This window comes from Panthera onca, chromosome F2 (genome assembly GCF_046562875.1).
Source record: "Panthera onca isolate mPanOnc1 chromosome F2, mPanOnc1 haplotype 2, whole genome shotgun sequence".
NCBI classification, from domain to species: domain Eukaryota; kingdom Metazoa; phylum Chordata; class Mammalia; order Carnivora; family Felidae; genus Panthera; species Panthera onca.
Window position 1 is genome coordinate 64,627,880 of NC_138356.1, and position 14,204 is coordinate 64,642,083.

At 36.8% G+C, this 14,204-nt stretch overlaps 1 non-coding gene across 1 annotated transcript; it reads left to right on the forward strand.

Moving 5' to 3' along the window:
• The first annotated feature begins 635 nt into the window (after positions 1–635).
• On the forward strand, positions 636–742 carry LOC132664903 (U6 spliceosomal RNA). The gene has a single exon (XR_009603895.1). It is a non-coding gene; the product is annotated as a U6 spliceosomal RNA (small nuclear RNA).
• The last annotated feature ends 13,462 nt before the right edge of the window (positions 743–14,204 follow it).

Here is a 14,204-nt window from a genome sequence, read left to right on the forward strand (position 1 = left end):
CCAAGCAGGTAGAGCAAGGAAAACCTCAAACATAATAAAAGTTTTGAAAACCTGGGATAAAAAGTAAATCTTAAAAGCAGACAGAGAAAAGAAATACACATTACATACAGAGTAAAAGATAAGAATCTGTGGATTTCTAATCAGAAACAATGTAGGCCGGAAGACAATAGAATGACATCTTCAAAGTGCTAAAAGAACAAAAGCCATCAACCCTGAATTCTCTATTAGTCAGTGGAGCATGTGACTTTTGATTTTGGGATGTAAGTTTGAGTCCTGTGTTAGGTGTAGAGGACTACTTAAAATCTTTTTTTTTTTTTTAATTTTTTTTTAACGTTTATTTATTATTGAGAGACAGACACAGAGTGTGAGCAGGAGAGGGGGCAGAGAGAGGGGGAGACACAGAATCCGAAGCAGGCTCCAGGCTCTGAGCTGTCAGCACAGAGCCCAACGTGGGGCTTGAACTCACAAACTGTGAGATCATGACCTGAGCTGAAGTTGGTTGCCTAACCAACTAAGCCACCCAAGCGCCCCTACTTAAAATCTTTTTTTAAAAAAAGAAATAAAGACTTTTTCAGATGAACATAGTCTGAGAGAATTCATCATTAGAAAATCTGTGCTATAGAAAATATTAAAGAGTGCTCGCTTCGGCAGCACATATACTAAAATTGGAACGATACAGAGAAGATTAGCATGGCCCCTGCACAAGGGTGACACACAAATTCGTTAAGCATTCCATATTTAAAAAAAAAATATTAAAGAACACCGGACATGGTAAATATACATAAAAAACTCTTGGTCTTAACAACATGAATAAATACAAAAAGTTACTAATAAGATATACCACTCTTTCTTCAATACTACGTCTTTGAAATCCATGTGTGTTTTGAATTTACATCGCAATTCAATTTGTGTTAATCACATTTTCTAATGCTTAGTTTTGTATATATAGAGAGAGACAGAGACAGAACGTGAGTGGGGGAGGGACAGACAGAGAGGGAGACACAGAATCTGAAGCAGGCTCCAGGCTCTGAGCTGTCAGCACAGAGCCCAACTTGGGGCTCAAAAGCTGTGAGATCATGATCTGAACTGAAGTCGGATATTCAACCGACTGAGCCACCCAGGCACCTCTGTGCTAATCATATTTTAAAAACTCAATAGCCACATGTGGCTAAGGGTTACTGCATTGAGCAGAGTGGCTCAGGCTCAGGAAATGGTTTATTTCCTCATTTACTTACTGTCATCTGAAAATAATGCATTTGTTTACTTTCTGTCTCACCCTATTAGAATGTAAGCTCTAAGAGACAAAGAACATTGTCTTGTTCACATTGTATGTCCAGTGGCTAAGATAGAATGCAGAACCTAGTACATAGTAGGTACTACCATTTGTTTCTTGAATGAAAATTGTTTCAAAGGAGAAGACGTGGATACTACATACAGCAGACAGGGGTTTCAGGAAATGTATTCTAAGAACAAAAATGGCCCTTAGAGGAGGTTCAGTGAGTACAGACTTTGAAATTTGATGAATATAGGCTTGTGACACTTTAGGCTTTTCATAAACCTCGATGCAGGGATGTCCAGAGTGGATGGGGTATGGGAACAGTGGGAGGGTATTTTATCTGCGACATAGTTTTAAATTGCCAGGGCATGATGATAACAAAAAGTCTTACTTATCTTCTAAAAGAAAAGGGAAAAAAAAGCCCACATACAATGAGCCCTCTCATTGCCTGCCCCTGCAGCTCTCACTGCCTCACCCCTGGGGTATGTCATTGTCACTGCGAACTTGCATTTTCTCATCTTTAAAGTTATTTTTGTCATTTTACTCAGCAAATATATTTATAGCCCTTAGTATGTGCCCGGCATATTCTCAATGCTTTCATATAAATCAATTTAATCCTAGCAACAATCTTGGGAGGAAAGCTATTGTTGTTTTTTTTATTCCCATTTTACAGATGAAGAGACCAGAGCCCGAGTTTACACATTTGAAAAGAAGCAGAACCAGGTTTTTAACTCAGGGAATCTGACTCCAGAGAACATACTATGTTGCCTCTCAATAATATGACCTACCGTACAAGGTTGGAGATACTGTGTGTAAAGTGGCCAGCTCATAACAAATATTCAAGAGCTACTAGACAGGGCTGTTCTCATTATTGCTAGTAATATTATTTTTATCAATTGGTAATCTGAAATCACAGAGAGGTTAACTGACTCCTCCAAATGTACCTCCCTACTCAGAAGTAGAGGGGGCTTAAAGCATAACCTGCTGATTCCCAATCAGGCCAAGTCCACAAATATCCACTGTCAACCCTTGTGGGAAACTTTTTAAAAAGAAACAACCACTGGAGAAATAAGAAAAGTGTTGACATTTTAATTTGATAAAAGACGAGCTTGCTTTTTTTCTCCTATGGCTTGCAGGCTCAGTTTATCTGGTGCTGGGAGTTCCCTAAAACCCTCCAGAGGGATTTTTACAAAGAGAATGTTCCAAAAGCATTCTCCCTTCAGCTCCTTATCCACAGAACAAGAATAGTATTTAGCAGTCTAAGGCTATGATATATCATGATTTTTTTTCTCTTTTTCCTATATTTTAAAATCATGACTTAAACTTTCAAAACTGTTTACATTAGGGTATAATTCATACAAAGAAGTACACCAATTTTAAGTGTGCAATTCAAAGGATTTTGACATGTGTACATAGCCATATTACTAGCACCCAGATCAAGAAAGAATATTTTCAGCACTCCAGAAGGCTCTCTTGTAATCCCTTCCAAACAATATTCTCCACCAAAGATAGCACCATTCTGGCTTCTACCAACTTACACCCATTTTGCCTATTTTTAACTCACTTTTGAATGGAATTTAGGGTCTGGCTTTTTTTTGTTCAACATTGTTTATGACGTTTATTTATATTGTTGTGAGTAGCAGTCATTTTTTATTGATAAATAGTATTTCATTTTGTGGGTACACTATAATTTCTCTCTATTTTAAAAAAATTTTTTTAAATGTTTAGTTATTTTTGAGAGAGAGAGACAGACAGACAGACAGAACACAAGTGGGGGAGGGGCAGAGAGAGAGGGAGACACAGAATCCAAATCAGTCTCCAGGCTCTGAGCTGTCAGCACAGAGCCTGACATGGGGCTGGAAGTCACTAACCACGAGATCATGACCTGAGCCAGAGTCGGACGCTCAACTAAGACACACGGCACCCCACTCCATATTTGTTTTTAGACATTTCATGAATTTCTTGTTTGGGGATATTATGAATAAAGCATCTATGAGATTCTTATGTATTTTATTTGATGGACAGAAGAGCTTATTTTTATGACATATAAACTTACACATGAAACCACAGGTATGTTTATATTCAAGGTTAATAGGTGTTTTTAAAGAATTTTCCAAAGCCATTGTGCCAATTTGGTACAATTCCCACGGGAGTGTTTGAGAGTTATAGTTGCTCTGTATCCTCAACGACACTTGGTATCGTTACCTTGACTCTTAAGAATAATCTGTATTTTTTTTTAACGTTTATTCATTTTAGAGAGACAGAGTGCGAGTGGAGGAGGGGCAGAGAGAGAGAGGGAGGCACAGAACCTGAAGCAGGCTCTAGGCTCTTAGCTGTCTGCACAGAGCCTGACGCGGAGCTCTAACCCACAAATCGTGAGATCATGACCCAAGACAAGGTCAGGGACACTCAACCGACTGAGCCACCCAGGTGTCCCAAATATTCTATATTTTGAATACGGTTTAATTATCATACCATGTGTCATTATTTGTAACTTATTAATTGCCAAGGATTACATTTTTCATAGTCAAGACAATTCCATTGACAATTAAATTTCAACAAAAATTTTCTATTGATAAGTCACTACCACTGTGGGTGCTTTATTTCTGCACTTTAAAAAAATCAACATGATTGAAGTGTAATTCACACACAATAAAATTCAGTAATTTATATGTAAGAATTGTTGAGTTTTGATAATTGTATATAGTTGTGTAACCTCTATGGTAATCAGGATATTTTCATCACCCTAAAAAGTTCCTCTATGACCTTTAAAGTCAATCTCTTCTTCCTGACTCCTGGTTCTTGGTAATAATTGATCTGCTTTCTTTTACTATAATTTTGGGTTTTCTATAACTTTACATGAGTGAAATTTTGTAGTATGTACTATTTTTTGTCTGGATGCTTTTAGCAAAATGTTCTTGAGATTTATTCTTGTTATTGCTTCTATCGGCAAATCATTCCTTTTTATTGCTGGGTTGTATTTCATTATACGTATATACAGGTTTCTACCACTATCCAGAAGCAGAGCGTTTCTATGAGAACTTCTGTAAACCCAAATGGCACAAAGCAAAGAAGGAATTACCATTAATCTATATGGAAAACAAAAAAAAACCAAAATTGAGCATTCTCAGATCCAAAAAATCATCTCTCGGACTTTTCCGATACCTTAGGACACATCTTGCTAACGGATGCACGAAATAAACCGAGATTAAGCACAGATGCTCACCTGACACAGGTCAGAGCTCAGGCAGCTTGAAGCCGAGATGCCGCGGCTCCATCCGGCTGCCGCAAAACCAACACCGAACGCTGTTTTCGCTTTTCGCCTTTTGTCGTAAAAGCGAACAGCTTTGGATTTCTTTCAGTTAGCGAAATCAGGTAATAATGCAGGGGTTTCGTAAAAACAAAGTGTTATAATGCAAATTTTTGAAAAGCGGGACATACTTGTATCACAATTCGTGTGGTTTTTCAGATATTGATGAAAATTTAGATTCTTTCCAGTTTGGGAGTATTATGAATAAATTGGCTTTTGAGTACAGGTGTAAACTTAATGTTCCCATATTTTTTGGGTAAATACCTACGAATGGAATCTCTGGGAATCTGGTAAGGATATGTATAACTTTTAAAGGAACTGTTGCTGTTTTTCTGTATGCATTCTCAGGAACAAGGTAGGAGAGCTCCCGTTGTTCTATATACTTGTCAGTAATTGGTATTGTCAGTATTTTTAATTCTGGCCATTCTATTGAGTGTGTAATGATATCTCATTGTGGTTTAGTTAGCATTTCTGTAATGATGTATGATAAGCGTATGTTCATAGGCTCATTTGCCGTTTGCATGCTTTATTTTGGTACGCTGTAGTCTTTTTTTTTATTTTAATATATGAAATTGTCAAATTGGTTTCCATACAACACCCAGTGCTCATCCCAAAAGATGCCCTCTTGAATACCCATCACCCACCCTCCCTCTTTTGTCTCTATATATTTTTGAGTCAGGTTATCTGTCTTCTCATTATTGTATTGTAAGAAGTCTTTATCGGTAACAGTGTATTTTAAAGAGCAAAAGTTTAAATTTCAATGAAGTCAAACTTGTTAATTTTTTCTTTTATATCCCATGCTTGTTGGGTCCTATTTATTAAATCTATTTAGTTTTTGCTGAATTCGGAGTTGCTAAGCTTTTATTGCTTTTTTCTTAAAGCTTGATAGTTTTAGCTTTTACATTTAAGTCTGTGATTCATTAGAGTAAATTTGTACATGTGGTATAATGCAAGCGTTGAGGTTCATTTATTTGCTTTTAACATTTGGATATTCAATTGTTCAAACATTATGTCTTGATAATATTATCTTTGCACATTGAATTGCCTTGGTATCTTTCTTAAAATTAATTTACCATATAGATGCATGGTTTTATTTTTGGGGTCTGTATTAGATGCTATTGATCGATATATCCATCTTTACACTGATACCACTCTGCTTTGATCATTGTACCTAGGATGTAAGCTTTAAAGTCAGGTTGTGCAAATCTTCACTTTGTTCTTTGTCAGAATTTTGGGTTATACTGGTTCCTTTGGCATTTCATTTAGAATAGGTTTTCTGGTTTTTACAAAAGTGACTACTGGAATTTTGAATGCAATTGCATTGAATTTATAGATTGGGGAGAATTGACATCTTAATTAGTCTTCCAATCTATGGTATGTCTCTCCATTTATTTAGATCTTTAATTTCTCTCGGCAATATTTTGTCACTTTTAGCTTACAAGTCTTGCATATTTTTTCTTTTTTTTATTAAGCAATTTTTTTGTTTATTTGTTTATTTTGAGAGAGAGAGAGAGAGAGAGAGAGAAAAGACGAGTGGGGGAGGGGCAGAGAGAGGGAGAGAGAGAATCCCAAGCAGGCTCTGTGCTGCCAGCACAGAGCCCAATGCAGGGCTTGAACCCATGAACCGTGAGATCATGATCTGAGCCGAAACCAAGAGTTGGGTGCTTAACTGACTGAGCCAAGTTTTTCATATTTTTTCATAAATTGAGTTCTATTTTTTTTCCTATTTTTGTGGTTTTGTAAGTGGTTTATTATAAAAGTTTCAATTATAATAGGATATAAGATATATAATTGATTTTCTGTGTTGGCCTTATTATCTACCATCTTGCCATATTCACTTAATATTTTATTTTTGGTATATTATATATAGACAATTATGTGCCCTGCAAATAAGGAAAATTTCCCTTTTTCCCTTCGAATCTCTAGGAATTCTGTTTTTGTTTCTTGCTTTACTACATGAGCTAGCATGAGCAGCACAATGTTGAATAGATGTAGTGAGGGAAGGTATTTTTGCCTTGTTCCAGTCTTCAGGGTAAAGCATGAAAGATGATGTTAGTTGTAGGTTTTTTTATTATTTTAGGGAATTTTCCTTCTGTTCTTAGTTTGCTGAGAGTTTAATTTTTTTTAGTCACGAATAAGAGTTGAATTTTGTCAAATGCTTTTTTTGCATGTATTGAGATGTTTTCCTTTCATTTACTGATAGGATGAATTACATTAATTTTCAAATGTTAAATCAATTTTGCATTCCTGGAAGAAATATTTGGTCATACTGATGTACTGATGAATTTGGTTTGTTAAAAAAATTTTAAGGAATGTTTGCATCAATATTATTACTTTTAATATGTGTTGGGTCTTTAGGGATATTCTTATTTTTATTCCTGATATTGGCAATTTGTGTCCTTTCTTTTTTCTTGATCAATCTGGCTAAAGGTTTATCAATTTCACTGATCCAATTTTGAGTTGATGGTCTCTATTGTTTTTGTATTATCTGTTTCATTGAGTTTTTAAAAATGCCCTTTATGATTTTCTGCTCCACTAAATTTGGGATTAATTAGTTCTTTTTCTTCCTAATTATTAAGGTGGAAACTTAGATCATTGATTTGAGGCCTTTTTTCTTCCTCTTTTAGCATTTGAAGTGTAAATTTTCCCCTGAGCACTGTATTAACAGCATGCACATATATTGATATGCTGTATTGTTATTCTCAGTTCAAAATTCTTTCTAATTTTCCTTTTGAATTCTTCTTTGGCTCATGGGTTGTTTACAAGTGTGATGTTTGGGGATGCCTGGGTAGTTCAGTCAGTTAAGCCTCCGACTTCGGCTTAGGTCATGATCTCATGGTTTGTGGGTTAGAGCCCGACGTCAGGCTCTGCTGATAGCTCAGAGCCTGGAGCCTGACTCAGATTCTGTGTCTCCCTCTCTCTCTCTCTCTGCACCTCCCCCCTCATGCTGTCTGTGTGTGTGTCTCCCTCTCTCTCAAAATAAACAATAAACATTAAACAAATTAAAAAAAAAGTGTGATGTTTGATTTCCAAATATTTGGGAATTTTTCAGATATCAGTCAGTTACTGATTTCCAGTTTAATTTGTTGTGCTTGGGGAATGCAATTTATATGGCTTCAATAGTGACAAAGCTGTTGAGACTTCTATTTGGGTCCATCATATGGTCTATATTCGTCAGTGTTCCATGTTTACTTGCACAGCATGTGTACTATGCTTTTGTTGGTTGGAGTGTTGAATAACTCCCTGTTAAGACCAGTATACTGTTGGGTCTTCTACAGCCTTTTGATTTTGTGTACTTGTTCTATCAAACATTGAAAAAGGTGATAAAATCTCCACCTATAATTGTGGATTTGTTTGTTTATGCTTTCTGTATAATGGTTTGTCTTTAATGTACATTGAGACTGTTATTAGGTATATACACATTTAGAATTATTATGCCCTCTTGACAAATTGGTTCATGTATCATTAGGTAATGCCCCTTTATATTACTAACACTATTCCTTGTTCTGAAATATTAATATAGTAATTTTTAATATAGTTGTTTCAGCTTCCCAGATTAGTGTTTGTGTGACATACCTTTTTACATCCTTTTATTCTTTTTACCTATCTATGTTTATGTTTAAAGGTTTCTTACAGACAACATAGGGTTGGATCATGCTTGTTTTTTCAAAGTTTTTTTAAATGTTTATTTATTTTTGAGACAGAGAGACAGAGCATGAGTAGGGGAGGGGCAGAGAGAGGGGGAGACAGAATCTGAAGCAGGCTCCAGGCTCTGAGCTGTCAGCACAGAGCCTGATGCGGGGTTTGAACTCACAAATCGAACTCACATGACCTGAGATGAAGTCGGACGCCTAACTTACTGAACCATCCAGGCATTAAGGATCATGCTTTTTAAAAATACAATCTGACCATCTTTTCTTTTTAGAGAGGGACAGTATTTATATTTCATGTGATTATTGAGATAGTTGGATTTAAATCTACTGTGCTACTATTTGTTTTTTCTCTGCCCCATGTTGTTTTTTACATCTTTTCTTGCCTAAAAATTATTTTACATGATTTTTATCATATTTCCATCCATTGACTTATTAGATACATCTTTTTGTTTTGTATTTTTATCAGTGTTTTATTAGTAGTCTACTTTTCTGGTAGTTTTGAATAAGGGTGAAGGCAACACATAAGGGCTACAGATCTATGGATCAAGTTCTTATTTATTATAATATTCATGTTTGGAAACAATTAAAATGATTCTACATAATATTATATTATTTCCTAAACCATGCAAAAATGACACCAGGAAGTAAGGACAGAATGGTTTAAGGCTATTGGGGTGGGGGCCAGACCTCTTACAGCTATATGTCGTCCTGCATAATCACTACTTATAAATGTGTACTTAGGTTTGCCTTAGCATCGCTGCTCTTGGCCTTTATTTGTTCCTAAAGTGAGAAATTGTGGATATTTCAGCTCAGAAAGGTCCCAGTTCAGTATCTCTTGGGCTTTGCTTCTATTCCTTTAACATCTTCAGGTGATCCAGTCTCTGAGGTGTTGCTTCACAATTATTCCAAACACAGATAGATTGTACTCGCATCGCACTTTCCCAATAACTATTTGAAGTTAATAGTAGATACCATCTTTCCGTGATAAAGTCATTGTTAACATACCAGAATCTACCAGACCCGAGGGGGATACCCTTGGCATTTCTGCTTTAAATGTCGTGTCCTTTTTGGAGGCTGTCCCATGTCATTCTCTTTCAGACGATGTTTCTAGCCCTTAAACAATTTGCAGTGAAGGTATCCCTAATGCTTTGTTATGTTCCATTCCCATAGATCCATTACCCGCTCTTAACAGGCTGCTCGTTGGGACCCCACCCAAGGTTGAGGTACTGCTAGCATTGGGCTCCTTACCATAATTTCTTGGTTTCCTTTAACCCTCCCTCACCTCTGGAAATAGCCTCTTCATTAAATTCCTTTCAGTTAAGCTCTTTGAGCCTGGCTGGCCTTTGACTGATACAACAAACATGCTCAAATATCAGTGAGAGTTCAAGCTTTATCACGCTGGAACCATCATCCGAATTTCTTCTTTTAAAAAAAAAAACATACAAAAGTCATCTGGTCTTCAAGGATGGGTGGACACTTCCAAGTGCCATTTATAATTCAGCCTTTACATTCAGTATAGATTTTCTCAAGTGAAATCTGAAATTTTGTTCCTCTTCTTCAACCCTCTTACACTGTGGGAACAAAGAGAAAGTTCAAGGACTTGGATTAACTCACATGTCAACCTTTCTCTGTGTCTGGATTCCTTATAGAGTAATTCAAAGTGTTGTTTGTGCAAATTGAGTGAGATATCATTTGCAATGTACTTGGCACAGTACCTTGAATATGGTTTCTATTCAAAAAATCTTTGAACTCAAAACCCTGATGATTTTATTCTCTTCTATCTTGACCTTCATTTAGTTTTGGTTATATTCTTCAGTTTTCTTTCTTCTCAATAGCTTCTGTAATCACATTGCTTGCTTGCACTCATAATTTTTAGATATGCCTTTATAAACCTAAGATTTCTCTGCTTTGGGAAATAACATAAAGTGTTCAACATGTATTTCCTAATTTTGTCCTTCCTTTGCTTGTCCATTTGATTGCAAAATGCAGTATTCAAGCAAACTTCCACTGTGTTCTGGGGGAGTTTGTTTGAGTTTTGACTAACAAAGAGGGGTAATTATTACAGACTATTTTTTTTCTTATTTAATTACCTCCGTTTTGGGGGCTATTATCTGTCATTGATTGTGAGTTCACACTGCTTAAATACAAAGGTCTGCTTTATTTTGTTCATTTTCCCTGCTATTGTCTTCAGTAATATTATATTCCTTTCATTATCATTGGATATATACATATTTGAAGTTATTTTGCATTTCAGCTCTTGAATGTTTAAAATGGAAATGCAGGCAAAATGAAGGGAAAATTTAGTGCCCTCCAATCTAGGGAAATTAACTCTGAGTTACTAGATGATACCAATGACTAGATTAGGCTGTAGGAGAATAAAATTTCAGAATCACTGAATATAAAAATGGACACTCCGGGGCTCTTAATACTTGCAGAAGGTGAAATAAAAGATGTAGTTTCAAATTAATTATTTTTTCTTATTATAAGCAACATATACTTATTGCAGAAAAGATTTTAAAATATTTATGCATAAAGAAGAAAAACATAAATAAGACATTTATTTTTATTGAAAACATTCAACATTGTCTCAAAATGTATATATAGACACATATTTTACAAGTCACAAATGTGGTCCTATTGTATCTATTATTTTTCTAGTGTAGTTTTTGCCTTTTTGGTTCCCTCTTCTTCGCTTTCTTCATATACCCACCAAAATAATCCTTTTTAAAAACCTGATCTACACCCTTAATGAATTTTTTTGTCCATATTTATATGATAAAACTATGTAGCAGTTATACACCTATTTTTAAAACTTAAATATATTGAACATTTAGTAAATATTAAAGATTGATATCAGTGGTTAATGTGAATTTTCATATTTCATTCTGATGAAAATGCCCTATACATTTTTTTACTATATTTCCCCCCCATTATATGGATGAAGAAATTTTAGGCACATAGAAGTTAAATGATTTCAGGGTGCCTGGGGGGCTCAGTTGGTTGAGCATCTGACTCTTGGTTTTGGCTCATTTCATGATCTCATGGTTGTGATATCAAGCCCTGTGTCAGGCTGTGATGAGCGTGGAGCCTGCTTGAGATTCTCTCTCTCTCTCTCTCTCTCTCTCTCTCTCTCTCTCTGCTCCTCTCTCCCACTGCTCTCTCTCTTTAAAAAAAAAAAAAAAAAGGGAGGGGCGCCTGGGTATCTCAGTCAGTTGAGCATCTGACTTAGCCTCAGGTCATGATCTCACAGTTCTTGGTTTCGAGCCCTGAATTGGGCTCTGGGCTGACAGCTCGGAGCCTGGAGCCTGCTTCAGATTCTGTGTCTCCCTCTCTCTCTGCCCCTCCCCCACTCATGCTCTGTCTCTCTGTCTCTCTCTCAAAAATAAACATTAAAAAAAATTTTAAGGGGCACCTGGGTGGCTCAGTTGGTTAAATGTCAAGTCTTGGTTTCCGCTCGGGTCACGTTCTCGTGGTTTGTGAGTTTAAGCCCCACATCAGGCTCTGTGCTGGCAGAACGGGGCCTGCTTAGGATTATCTCTCTCCTTCTCTCTCTGTCCCTCCCCTGCTCACTCTCACAAGCTCACTCTCACTCTTGCTCTCTCTCAAAATAAATAAACTTAAAAAAATAGAAGGTGCTTAATATTTTAAAAGGTAAATAAAACATTTTTTTAAATTAAAAAAAGAAGTTAAGTGATTTGATCAAAGTTATTCAATAAGTGAAAGAACTGGAATTTGTATTTAGGTCATATGTATATATTAAAATTTTTTTTAATGTTTTTTATTTACTTCTGAGAGAGAGACAGAGTGCAAGCAGAGGAGGGGCGGGCAGAGAGAGAGGAGACAGAATCTGAAGCAGGCTCCACGCAGAGCCCCACACAGGGCTCCAACTCATGAACCGCAAGATCATGACCTGAGCTGAAGTCAGATGCTTAACCAACTGAGCCACCCAGGCACTGTGCAATATTTTTAAAAGTCAAAAATATACACTACATAATGATCAAGAGCTTTATGTAAATATTTATTGGATAGATACTTGTGATGCTACTCTATGCCAGGTACCACTCTAGGGAATGTCTTCTCTCTAATTCCCACATCTAATCCGTCGCCAAGTTCTACTAATTTCACTTCCCAAATATCTCTCAAGTCTTCCCTTTCTTTGCTTGTCCAACACCACCGATGTAATCCATGCCTCCTTTATCTGCCATCTAGGTTATGGCAATAGCCAGAATCCTAATAGACATCCTGACATCTGTTCCTGGATCCATCTACTCTGTCCTCTATTCTATAGTCAGACTGATCTTTCAGACAGAAAGTCTGATCCCATCACATCTCTGTGTGAAATCCTCCAATGACTATAGGGAAAGTATGCAAATATGAATATTTAGACTTTTACTTTCCAGTCTTCAACTAAGCTGATTTGTTTTCTCTTAGTGCTCCAATCACACTGAATTTCTTTCAGTTCCTTGAATCTGACTCTGAGGCCTTGACACATGCTGTTCCCTGAAATGGAGTACTTCCTCTCTGTCCATTAATTACCTCTCAATCTCAGACTTCACCTTAGTCATCATATCCTTCAGAATCAAGGAGGTCTTCCTTGCCCTGGGCATCTTGAATAGGTCAATCTTCTCATTATAGGCTTCATCAAACCTAATTTTCCTTTGTAGTATTTGCCAGAGTTCAATTTTCTGTGTGACCATTTGATCAATGTCTGTTTCCCTCAATAGGCTGTAAGAGACATGAACTCACACATCTGGTTTTGCTTTCTATTGATTGTAATTCTAGAACCAGTACTATAATACTACTTGTTGAATCAATGAGTGGTGGATATAGACACAATATATGTTCTCAAGAATTTTATAAAACAGGATGTAGGCAGATAACAGAAATTATTATGTCTTGGGTTAGGTATTATGATAGAGTTTCTAGATGCTGTGGGAGCAAAGAAGAGGCCTCCAAACTGGACTTGTAGGCACAAGGATACCTGAAAGAAGCAGCATCGAATCTTAGATAAGAAGTATGAGTAGCAGTTAGCCAGGTGCAGTTAATAGGTATGGGGAGAGTGGTCTTGGAAAAAAGGAATATTATAGGCAAAGTGAACAAAATGAGCAAAGGTCACATGCTGTGAGACAGAGTGGATCACTTGAACTCAAAGGTTTTCAGGATGTCAAGAACATGGAGAGGAAAGAAAGGTAGCATTTGAAAGATGAAACTCATACAGGTAAGTAGGTATCATACTAATATGGAACCCAGAGACCATAATAAGGGTTTTGAAGCTTATTCTGAAGGTGATGGGATGGCACTGAAAGGGTTTTCAGTAGGGACATAACATACATTTTAGAAACACCATGGTTGGGAGTGCCTCGGTGGCTCAGTTGGCTAAACATCCAACTCTTGGTTTCAGCTCAGGTCATGATCTCACAGTTCGTGAGTTCAAGCCCTGCATCAGGCTCTGCACTGATAGTGCAGGGCCTGCTTGGGATTCTCCTTTTCTCCCTCTCTCTCTGCCCCTACCATGCTTGTATACACTCTCCCTCTCAAAATAAATAAACTTAAAAAAAAAAAAAAAGATTAAAAAAAAAAGGAAATGCCATGGTTGTTGGGAGAAGACTGGAATGTGACATAACTGGGGCAGGAAAATTGGTTGTGAGACAGTTTTAGGAATCCTGGCAAGAAATAATGGTGGCCTAAAATAGGCTACTCTTAGTGGGGTAGAGAGATGCTGATGGACGTAAGAAATATTGAGGAGGTGGATGCTATATGCCATGGTGATTGAATGGATATTGAGAGTGAGAAGAAGGGGGAACCAAGGATTCTGAGTCTCTTTTTTCAACGTTTTTTTTATTATTTTTTTATTTTTTATTTTTGGGACAGAGAGAGACAGAGCATGAACTAGGGAGGGGCAGAGAGACAGGGAGACACAGAATTGGAAACAGGCTCCAGCCTCCGAGCCATCAGCCCAGAGCCT